At 53.1% G+C, this 12,140-nt stretch overlaps 1 long non-coding RNA gene across 1 annotated transcript in view; it reads left to right on the top strand.

Annotated features, from left to right (window-relative positions):
* LOC106508654 overlaps nt 1-11,141 on the top strand; it is a 39,274-nt gene extending 28,133 nt beyond the window's left edge. Inside the window, exon 5 of the long non-coding RNA XR_002339575.1 lies at nt 9,931-11,141. This is a non-coding gene — a long non-coding RNA (uncharacterized LOC106508654). The remainder of the gene's footprint in view (nt 1-9,930) is intronic.

The raw sequence follows: 12,140 nt of genomic DNA on the forward strand, positions 1-12,140 counted from the left end.
CTGTGGACCAGCATCCTAAGAGAAGCCCCAAGAGGGCAAAGGAAATGAATCTCAGCTGTGGGGTGTGCCAAGAAAATACCCTTGGGTTTCTCAAAGGAGGAGATTCCAGAGCTGAATGCTGGGACAAGCAAGAGTTGACAAGTTGAATGGCAAGGGCTGAGTGGGGGGAGAATTCACAGAGTGAGAGTGGCATGTGCAGAAGTTCTTGCAGTGAAATAGCCTGGAGTGGGGTTTTGCCCCTCCTGGGGGCAGAACTGCAAGGTCTTCAGGGTTGAGGGGGCGGGGAGCCCTTGCGAGGGGTTGGGAAGAGGTGATTGCTGGGGTAGGCAGCACACCCTGCTCCCGGGGGGCTTCGAAGGCCAAGATGAGGGCTTGGGATGGTGGATTTCAGACCAAGGGAAGCCCCATCCATATCCCTTGGGCAGTGCAGAGACGGGGGTTGTCACAGGAGAGATCAGGGTGGCAGTAAGCCAGCAGAGAGAGTGAGGGCTGGCTGAGGTCAAGGCCATGGGGATGCAGAGAAGGGAAAGTATTTGAAAGATGTTCCCGAGCTGGTACCAACAGGGCTTCGTGATGGATCAACTGGGTGTGAGGCACAGGGAAGGTCTCACCATCTAGCTGGAGGGCCCAGACAGACACCCAGGGAACGAGAGTGAAGTAGACGAGCGGGAGGATAATTAAGTGCTAAATTGTGCAGCTTAATTTATTGTTTGGACAGTTGCCTTGTACAATAAACCCCATTGCTCTAATGAGCTCATGACGTCAGCCAGCAGGGAAGGCATGCCTAGCCCATGGCCGGTCACAACTGGAACCATCTGCAGGCACTACCCAGATGCCTATCTGCAATGCTGGGCTCTGGGCTTCTGGTCTCAGTTTGCCATTGGAGGTACCAACAAGCCCCAGGCCAGGGCACCCCTGACAAGAACCCTTTCTAGAAGCTCCAGAATCTGAAAGGCTCGGGTCTCACAGGAGTTCTAGTCCAGAAGAGCAAAGAAGCACAGGGTTTGAATTTGGCCATGATGCCAGGGTCCTGTCCTGGCGTCCATCCTGCTTTTGTGACCCTGGGCAGGCTCCTGGCCCTTCTCGGTGAAGTGGATCTCAGACGAGTCTCCAAACAAACACCCAGAAATTGCTCTGTGAACCTCAGTTATCATGAAAAAAACTGTTCCCAATTTTAAAAGATGTTTAAACAGTACATATGTAAGAGCAACCCACCTGCCATATGCTGAATCTCAGTCCTGGTGCCCTGGGGGGGGGGGGTGTCTGATCAGAGAACTGATCCCAACCAGCTACTGTGGAGGGGAAACCCAATTCATCCTGATTATATCACTGTCCTTATCAAAAGAGAGGAAGTTATATTGGGGAACCTAGGAAGCCTTTTTGGAGAAAGTGACAGCCCGAATGGGCCTTGGATGATGGCCAGACTTTTCGCAGAGAAGTAAGAACCCCTTGCGCCTTTTCTCCTTAACAAGAGTCACTCATTTAGAGATGTCTTTGTTGGAGCAGTTTAGGAGAAATCTGGGAGTGGAATAAAATGGAACTACTCCACAGCACTTTATATAAGATTGAGAAGGGCTGATTTTCCTTATCAAAGAAAATCAAGTCCATTAGAAATTAAGGAGGAGCAGACACCCCCATGAGCCCATCCCCCTGGGCCACCATTCTTCATAAGGCTGATTACAACTATAATGGAGAGGTTATTGGTTTGATTTTCTGCTTTAAAATATGCCCTCCCTCCCTGCAATAGAGGCTGCCTAGCATAGGATAGGCACTTGATAAATTTGTGTTGAGTGAATGAATGAATGAAGAAGGCTCCTACCGTACGGCACAGGGAACGCTATCTGGTCTCTTGGGATAGACAATGATGGAAGATAATATAGAAAAGAGAATGTATATATATGTATGACTGGGTCACTTGGCTGTACAGCAGAAATTGGCACAATGTTGTAAATCAAATATACTCTAATGTTAAAAAAAATTTTTTTAAATATCAACAGGAGGGAGTTCCTATAATGGCTCAGCAGGTTAAGAACCTGACATAGGGCCCGGGAGGATATGGATTTGAACCCTGGCTTCACTCAGTGGGTTAAGGATCTGGCATTGCTGCAGGCTGCAGCGTAGGTCCCAGATGTAGCTCGGATCCAGTGTTGCCCTGGATGTGGTGTAGGCTGGCAGCTGCAGTTCTGATTCGACCCCTAGCTTGGGAACTTCCTTATGCTTCAGGTGCAGCTCTAAAAAGACCCCCCCCCAAAAAAAAAAAATCAACTGGAAAGCAAATCCTAGAGAAGCAGCTATAAAACCTAAAGAGGAAAAGAAAAAGGATGGAAGGAAAGAAGAAAGGGGAAGGATGAAAGGAAAGAAAGAGAAAAAAAAAGAAAAAGACAAAGACAAAGCAGAAAGCTCAGGCAGCAAAGACATTCCCATGGAAACAAGGTACTATTTCACCTGTCCCATCACCAAAGATGAAAATGTGACTGTGCCTACCCGCTGTTGGTCCCAAGGAGGAGAAACAGCTCTCTGGGCACTTCAGCTGGTGGTACAGTTACAGACCTTCCCAGTGGACAGCATGGCCATCAGAAGCATCCAAAATGCCCAGGTTCTTCCACAGAGCCATGCCACTTTTCCACGCAGAGCCTCCGGAGAGGCTGCACCAGTGGGGAAAGAGGTCTTACCGCGAAATGCGGGAAACAGTCAATGCGGCACCGTGGGGGTCCCGGTTAAAGAGACGGTGATGGTCCTTGGAAATGTGAGCATTTAAAATCGGAGTGGGGATGGACATTTGGAAGGATGCCCGTGGCATACTGAGTGGGGACAGGCAGCCCCGCCCCCGGCGTGTGTGTACCCAACGGACTGGGGACAGTGGCCATCTCTGGGCATCTTTCTTTTCGTATCTTACCACCTGTACTTTCCACACGGAAAGAACAATACTTTTATTATGTATTGTTATAAAACAATACAGCCGTTTCCACGTGGGTTTTTTTAAAAGAAGAAAGGGAGTGTGCCAGAGTGCCCAACCCTCCCCCATGTGTCCTGAGTTCGGCCGGAGACCCCTCCCCTCCCCCAGCCAAGACTGGCATGATGGGGCGGCTGAGAGTGAACCAAGGCAGGCCGGGACCAGGTGCCCTCGGCCAGCTGCGGCGTCTGTCTCAGGACAGGTCTTTCGGGGCAGGTGTCTCCTCTCGGCTGAGGCCCCGAGGACCCATCTGTCTGCGACCACAGGCCACGCCTGAGGCCCATTCTCAGTTGCTTCCTGGCCTGGGTGCCAGCTTCTGCTCAGCCTCTTGCCAGCTGCGTCAGGCCACCCCTCCTCTCGTGTGTAGCTGAGGGTCACCGTTTCTTGATGGTGGGGTGTCAAGAAGGATCCCATGAGCGAAAGGATGTGGGTGATATGTGATCTCTGGCGCTGGCGTCCAGCCTTGGAAGAACCAAGGCTGGCTCCCCTAGCCCCCTCTGCTCTCCACCTGCCCCTCCTGACCGGGCACCAGTGCCTCGCTCCTGCTTTTTAGCTGCTGACTGGGGAAGCAGCTGGAAGGGCAGGTCCCCTCTGAACTTCACTCAGGAGGCTGCTCACGGAGGCTTCTGTCACTGATGGGGCTCAGGGAGGACCCCTCTCCAGACGCCAGAAGATCAGGACAGAACCACACACGAGGGGCGCCCTGGACCCCAAAACAACTTTGAGGGACACTGAGTCCCCTTTGCACAGACCTGCCCCCTCTCCAGCTTCCAGAGAGTAGAGGGACTCGTGTGTGTGTGTGTGTGTGTGTGTGTGTGTGTGTGTGTGTGTGTGTGTGTGTGTGAGCAGGTCATGAGGGTGGTTGGAGGGACACAGCTGGTGTACTGAGTACCTGCCAGGTACATCAGGCCCTCCCTAGGGTCTTTTGCCGGGATTATCTCATTTTTAAAATTTGTTATTAGAATTTAGTTGATTTACAATGTTGTGCCAATTTCTGCTGTACAGCAAAGTGACCCAGTCCTACATTATATATTCATTTAAATGTCTTTACGTCCAGGCAGAGTTGACTATTACTCTTTTGATTAACCGGACGGGGAAAATGAAGCTCAGAGCAGCTTGATCACTCAGGTGGGGCGGTCTGGAGAGGGCCTGGGTGCGGGAGCCAGGCTGATCAGAACGTTGGTTCTCCCGTTTCCCCAGAGGAGGGTCTCAGGCCAGGCACTGGTCTCTGTGAGCCTTGGGTTCCTCATCTGGCCAAGAGGCTGACCCATCTCTGAAAGTATCGCTGTGAGGGTTAGAGACCATATAGTCAGATCACCTGGCCCCTGTGCCTGGTATAGCAGAAAACCACGCTCACTCCAGATTTCACTGAGAGGGCGAGGTGAGAGTTGGGTGTGGACGAGCATCATACAGGAACGGGACGGTCATCTTCCTTTGAGATGGAAGCTCCACGGGCACAAATACTAAACATCAAAGGAAACGTCCTCTCCCTGTTCTCCAATCAGATGAGCGAGATGGAACTGACGGCCGCCCACCAGGCTCTCCACCTGCCCCCACGCCTGCAGGAAACAGACGTTTAATTTTAGTGAATTATCTCAAGAAGGTAGTCGCCTTGGGAGTTCCCGTTGTAACTCAGCGGGTTATGACCCCAACTAGTATCCACAGGGATGTGGGTTTGATCCCTGGCCTCGCTCAGTGGGTTAAGGATCTGCTGTTGCCATAAGCTGTGGTGTAGGTCGCAGAAGTGGCTTGGATCCTGCATTGCTGTGACTGTGGTGTAGGCTGGCAGCTGCAGCTCCGATTCGACCCCTAGCCCGAGCACGTCCGTGTGCCACAGGTGCGGCTCTAAAAACAAAAATTAAAAACTAAACAAAAAAAAGAATGCAGTCACCTTAACTGTTGAAAGAACAGATGCACATAAGCACCTACTGGTGTCAGGCGGAGAAGGATGCTAGGGTCCAGCCAGCTTCAGAGACCTGCCCCAGCTAATAAGTGGCTACACTGGGGCTGAGATCTGAATCCATCTGCCACCAGCCTACCAGAAACTGCTTTCTTTTTCTCTTTGCTGTTATCACACCTACCGCTGTGACTTTTTGATTTAAAAAATCATGCTTTCAAACACAATACTGTTTACAGAATTGCTGTAGAGTAAGGAGTGTGTGTGTGTGTGTGTGTGTGTGTGTGTGTGTGTCTCTCGTATACAGTGTGTTTCCCATTCTATGCTGGGTCTGTGAGCATGAAAGAAAAACAAAACCAAACAAAACCAGCCCCAAACCCTCCTGAGTTGTCTCACATCAGGAGAGTGGCTGCTATCCCCCCCTCTGCACACCAGGGTGGCTGTGGCCTTGTGAGTAAGCTGCAGACCCCCCAAGCTACCAGAACATTCTGTACCTTGTGGCAATTAGTCCCCACTTGGCTTAAGGACTCCAACATCAAAGGAGGCCTCCGCCTGCTGCCCAAGGGGAACCAGGGCAATGCCTCAAAACAGCCCTTCCCCTCATTAGGGGCTCCAGCCACCAGCAAAGCAGACTCCGGACAACAGACCCGGCCCCATCAAAGGCCCCCTTCCCCCGGGAAGGCCTCTGTAATCCGGGGCCTGGCCAGGCCCTGCCCCCTCCCTGGACCAGCTCAAAAGCAGCCGTCTGGGGACACCTGACTACTCTCCAGTTCAAAGCCATGTGAATGCATTAACAAGACAAAACACCATTTTCCTGTCTGAAAACTCCTAGGGCCCGGCCTTAAGCCACCTGCCGTCAAGGCCTGAAGGGCACACAATCCCTGCCCACTTAGCAGTGGGGCCTGAAGTCAGACCCCTCCTCTGCAGTCTCCCCAGCCTTTGAAAGCCCCGAGCACAAACAGGGGCGAACTTAAGCCACTCAGCAATGCCTCTTCAGGCCTAATCTGCTCCCTCGTAAGGTAGGTGGCCAGTCTGGAGCCAGCCCTCCTGAGAGAAAGCAGGCCAGCTCCGAGGCTGCAGCCTTCCTCTGCAAGCAGAGACCACCGCTTCTGCACCGAGGCAGGGAAAGCCGAGCAAGAGCTGCCAGCCTTCAAATCCAGAATTCAAATCCAGGATTCAGCCAGCCTTCAAATCCAGCCTTCGAATCCAGGGTTCAAATCCAGGATTCTGCCAGCCTTCAAATCCAAGGCTCTCTTCAAATCCAGGAGTCTAGAGCCGAAGAGCTGGATTTAGTCATGACTCATCCATCCATCCACCCACCTCTTCACCCACCATCCACCCATCTCTCTGTCCCCCTGCCTGCCCATCAATCCACCCCTCTGTCCATCTAGCCATTCAGACATCTGTCCATCCATCCACCCATTCCAGACCAGACCCTATTCTGGATCCTGGGGATCCAAAAAGGAATCCGACACAGACCCCACCCCCGGGAAACTCCTAGTCTAGAAGAGGAGCAGAAAATACCTCCTGGCCATAAGGGAGGGCTGTCCGAGGGGCCACAGGGGGCCTGGAGGAGGATGGCATCTGGGGTGACCAGGCAGATAGTACAGAAGGTATGAGCCTGGACCTGGAAGATGGGCAGAAAGAAGGAAGAGGGCATTGCGGGCAGCATCTGCAAAGTCACGGAGGCCTGAAATAACCTAGAATGTTTGTGAACATTAATGGTTAGCTTCTGAAGTTTGCATTAGAGGGATAAGGTGGGGGAGGGGACAGCAAGAAAGAGGGCTGCCGCCAAAGAAGGGGCACTCCTTATGCCAGGAAATCCATTCCCTGATGGGTACGCAATGCCACCTGCATGCACGTACACATGTGTGTGCATGCATGCACACGCGCACCACACGCTCACATATGCAAACAGCAAGTATAGGCCCACATACACAGATGTGAATATCTTTCCAGCCACACAGGCTCATGCAAATGCCAACAGGCTCAGCCCTGTGCAAGCATTCACACAAATACTAGCATGCACACAAATGTGCTCACATACACATAAGCATATCTACCCACGTTCAAACACGGCCGCATATACACACAAGTGTGCTCAGTCACTCAGACTCACACATGCCAAATGTTCCAGCATGTTCCTTCAACCCTGACAGACACACAAACCCACACAGACACCCACCTACGGCATCCACGGTCACTCATGCAAACCATATGCACACACACGTGTGCGCGTGCACCAGGGAAAGGCCAGGGCTGGGATGCCTGCCTCTCATTATTCTTCAGTCATAAAAAAAAATGTGCTCCAGGCGGTGAAACTTGGCAGAGCTGGGCCCATCAGCTGTGCTTGGGCTGGAGCCGGTGTCCCCGGGCTCTGCTTGGCTCTGCCAAGATGAAGGGACTCCCTGTCCTGCTATCAGCCTCCTTTCCCAGCCTTTCTGAGCCAGCGCTGCTCCTACTGGGAGAGCTGCCTTCCCTTTCTGCAACATTGCCTTGCTTGGGTGGGGGCGGGAGCAAATATGTCCAGCCCCCACCCACAGGGCAGGGTGGCCAGAGTCAACCCTCTGACGTTCTCCCCTGGACAGGCTCCCAGCCAGCTCTGGGCTGGGCAGCGCTGTTCTAGGTGCAAGACCCACTGGGCTCCATCCTGCTCCTCCAGTTTCATCCCACGGGCTTCCCCCAACCCACACCCTCTGCCACGGCCACGCTGGATCGGCCCTGCTTCTGCATGTCTTCCCTGGATGTGCTTGGTCATCAATATGAGACCACAGCTGGGAAGCCTCTGAGACTGGGAACCTCCTGGAGCAGTGGGGGTGGGGGTTGCGGATTCACGAGGTGCTATTAGCTGAGTTCAGTTCAACCAAGGCCACGGTTGAGACTTTCCTAAGTCACAGTCCCTCTCTTTTCCCAAACCTGGTCATCCAGCCTCCCCGTTACCTGCTCACGTATATCCCCCAATCCCCCTCAGCTCATGTTTCTATCTATCCATTTAGTCACAGACACTATTTTTAAACAATCTACCGATTTGCTCATACACGGCAATTTCCATCATCGAGCCATCTCTCCATGCACCGTGCATTCCTCATCTATTCATCCATCCATTACGTATCTGCCCATCCACTCACCCACCTCGACCTCCAGCCAGCCAGCCATTGCTCACCCACCGAGACATCCAGTTGCCTGTTCATCTGTTCACATCTCTGTCCATCTGTGTCGATCTGTTTATCCATCCATGTGCGTATCCATTCATGGACTCTGAAATCTCAAAGACCTGGATTTGAACTCTCACTTCACCACTCCCTGCCAGCAGCAGATGCTATCAGTTCTCTCCCCTCATCAGCCCATCCTTACCATCTCAGGGCACACAACCGACCTCCAACTTTCAGGACCTAAACCTTTCTGCCTGAGGGCTTTTTCTTGCCACTGAGCCTTTCCTGTCCCTATGTGTGGACGGCTGGAGGTGATGGGGATTAGCGGCCCTCGAAAGCAGCCTCCAACCAGTGACTAAGCATCACTGATGTCGCCCAGCTTCCTCGTGACTCTGGGGTGAGAATTCTTCACTGGATCCCAGAGCTCCCTGGCATGATTAAGCTTTATTTTCCCATAATGGGAACTTGCTTGACAATACACCTTTTTTTTTTTCTTCTGCCTTTTGTCTTTTTAGGGGCACATCCGCAGCATAGGGAGGTTTCCAGGCTAGGGGTCTAATCAGAGCTGTTGCTGCTGGCTGTGCCAGAGCCACAGCAATGCCAGATCCGAGCCACGTCTGCGGCCGACACCACAGCTCACGGCAACACTGGATCCTTAACCCACTGAGCAAGGCCAGGGATGGTACCTGCATCCTCATGGATGCTAGTCAGGTTCATTAACCGCTCAGCCACGATGGGAACTCCTGCTCCTGTGTTTTTCAACCACTTCGTGAACCCCTGCCCTTCCCCCAAATCTCAGCCCTGATGTCACCCATTTAGAGACACCTTCCCTGGCATTCGGGACCAGGTCAAATCCCCTATGATAGGCTCAAATACGACCATTTCTTTGTTCATCTACTCATGTATTCATTCAGTGGACATGTATTGAATGCCTCCTCAGTGCCAGGTGTTAAATGCAGCAATGAACAAATAAGACCAAGTCCCTGCCCTCAAGGAGTTACCTTCCAGTGTCTGTGTCTGTGTCTGTGTCTGTGTCTGTGTGTGGAAGGTGGGGGAGAGGGTCGGAAGGAAGCCTTTCTTTATATAGAGTGGTCTGGAGTTCCCATCGTGGAAACGGATCCGAGTAGAAACCATGAGGTTGCGGGTTCAATCCCTGGCCTCGCTCAGTGGGTTAAGGATCCTGTGTTGCCATGAGCTGTGGTATAGGTGGCAGACATGGCTCGGATCTGGTGTTGCTGTGGCTGTGATGTAGGCCAGCAGCTACAGCTCTGATTCGACCCTTAGCCTGGGAACCTCCATATGCCGCGGGTGCAGCCCTTAAAAAAAAAAAAAAAAAAAAAAAAAAAGGCAAAAGACAGAGGTAGAACGGTCTGACATTTGAGCCAGGATTTAAAAGGTAGAGGTGAGGTGCTGGTGCTAGTAGCAGGGGTGCTGCTGAAAATGGTGGTGGTGGTGGTAGAAGCGGGTGGGATATTGGCGATAGTTTTGGAGGTCGAGATGTCAATTGCAATCAGCAGAAAAATGGGCCCCTAAAGATGCCCAAGGCCTAATCTCTGGAAGCTGTGAATATGTGCCAGTGTATGGCGAGGGTTAATGAGGATTGCTAGTTAGCACATCTTGAGATAGGGAGGTGAGCCTAGAGGACCTGGGGGGGCCCAGTGTCATCACAAGCATCTTTGTTTTTTTTGTTTTTTTTTTAGGGCTGCACCAGTGGCATATGGATCCGCACAGCAACACGGGATCCTTAACCCACTTAGCGAGGTCAGGGATCAAACCCATGTCCTCATGTATACTAGTCAGGTTCATTAACCACCGAGCCACCACGGGAACTCCTACATGTCAAATTCCTGAACTGTAAGATAAAATATTTTGTGTTACGTCACCTATTGCTAGGGTCTAAGTGTTTGTGTCTCTCTCTCTGGCTGCAGATGCCTATGGTGAAATCCTGACGCCCAATGTGATGGCATTAGAAGATGGGGGCCTTTGGGAGGTGATGACAACATGAGGGTGCCGCCCACACGAATGGGATTAGCGCTCTTATAAGCGACGCCCCCCTCCCCCCACAGAGTTCCCTTGTTCCCTCTGCCAAGTGAGGACACAGGAAGAAGACGGTCATTTATGAGCCAGGAAGACCTTGAGACAAACCACATCTTCCAGCACCATCATCCTGGACCTCAGAGCCTTCAGAACTGTGAGAAATAAATTTCTGCTATTTTTAAGCCTGTGGGTATTTTGTAATAGGAGCTTGAGTGAGAGGTTCCGTATGTCAAATCTGTGGTCATTTGTTAGAGGAGCAAAGGGAACATAGAATGATGGTAGGATGACGATGGTGGTGGCGATGGAGGTGGTGGTAGCCATGGTGACGATGGCAGTGATGATGGGGGTGGGGTGGCGATGGAGGTGGTGGCCGCAGTGGTAATGACAGCCGTGATGGAAATGAAGTATGGTGATAGTAATAAAGGTAGCGGTGGTGGAGGTGATGATACATTTTGTAGGAGCTCAGTGACAACCCTCCTGTTTGGATCCTCCCCTGACCGTGCATTTTGAAGCAGGCTTTCCTGAGCAGAAGATTGAAGCGGAGGACCTTATGGGAAGGGGCTGGCTAGGGGGTTGAGAAGTGGCTGCCGAGTCAAGAGAGGACAGAGAGGTAGGGCGGGCATGGAAGCCAAGCTAACAGGGCTTGAGCTTGTCGGCGAGAGGCGCTTTCGAGGCTTTTTACATTTCCCTCTTTCAGTCTCTTTCTGCTGAGGACCAGAAGCTGCTCTTCAGGTGTTCCCTGGAGGGAGAAAACAGACAGTGTCTCCTGAGCGCCTCACTGCTCTGGGATGGCCTGGGCGTGGGGGCCCAAGGGGCCTGCAGTGCTCTGAAGTGTGTGCAGCCAGTGTGTCCAGCAGCTCGGCCAAGAGAGGGGAAAGGACATCCCAGAGCCCCCAGCAGCGTCGGGGCCCAGACTCAGCCTCCTGGCTTTCCATCCTGGCTTTTCCTATCAGGCCACAAACTCTTTGACCCCTGAGTCACTCAGAGGCAGAGCGGAAAGGGTCAAGGATCCAACTGGACGGTACAGAGAGAGCCAAAGACAAGAGGAGGAGTCCCCGCTGAGGCTCAGCAGTAACGAACCTGACTAGGAACCATGAGCGTTCGGGTTCGATCCTTGGCCTTGCTCAGCGGGTTAAGGATCCGGCATCACTGGGAGCTGGGGTGTAGGTCGCAGACATGGCTGGGATCTGGCGTTGCTGTGGCTCTAGCGTAGGCCGGCAGCTGCAGCTCCAGTTCAGCCCCTGTCCTGGGAACTTCTATATGCCACGGTACGGCCCTAAAACACACACACACACACACACACACACACACAAGACAAAAGGAGACCAGGCCTCCAAGGCCTTGGAGGTCAGACTTCATCACCTCCCACCTCCCTGGGCTCCCCAGTCCTCTGAGCCGGCCCTGGGACTCCCTGCGCCCTGCCTACCAGTTCCAGAATGGAATGACAGCCATCCTCGGGAGACAGACTCTGGGTCTCCAGGGTGGGGTCTGGGCAGGGCCCAGACACAAGCAGGGCCCCCCACCCCACCCCAGAGGGGTGTTAGCCACCACCCCAGGTGGGGGAGAGCAGACAGGCGGGGGCCGAGTGGCGCCAGGCCCAGGTCTGGCCACCACGGGAAGACCTGCTGGCACCTGTGGACGGAGCGCCTTGCCCCTACCGCGCCCAGCACAGCCTCATTAACACCCTCCCTGGGGCAGGGGTGGGGGGTGGGGGTGGAGGGCGAAGAGAAACCGCTGAGGCAGTGGAAAGAGTCCCAGCGCCGGCCCGTAACTGCTTGTAAGGCTCTGGCAGATCGCTTCTCCTTGCTCGAGATTTTTCGTCTGTAAAACCAGGGCCATGGTTCACACCAAACAGAGCCCATGAGGGGAAGCTCATGGGAAGTCCCAACCCAGTGCAGACACACAGTAGGTGCGCGGTCACCCAGAGCTGTCAGGGCGCATCCCCATGGAGTCGCTGAGCTCCCCAGCCTCACAACTCTGTGGGAGACCTGGGCCCCAACTTCAGACTTCCCCACCGGAGTGTTCCCATGCCCAGCTCACCAGACCCCAGGCCGTGCTACCTGACATTTTGGGTTGTTTTTGGCTTTGGGGGGTTTTGTTT

This window comes from Sus scrofa, chromosome 16 (genome assembly GCF_000003025.6).
Source record: "Sus scrofa isolate TJ Tabasco breed Duroc chromosome 16, Sscrofa11.1, whole genome shotgun sequence".
NCBI classification, from domain to species: domain Eukaryota; kingdom Metazoa; phylum Chordata; class Mammalia; order Artiodactyla; family Suidae; genus Sus; species Sus scrofa.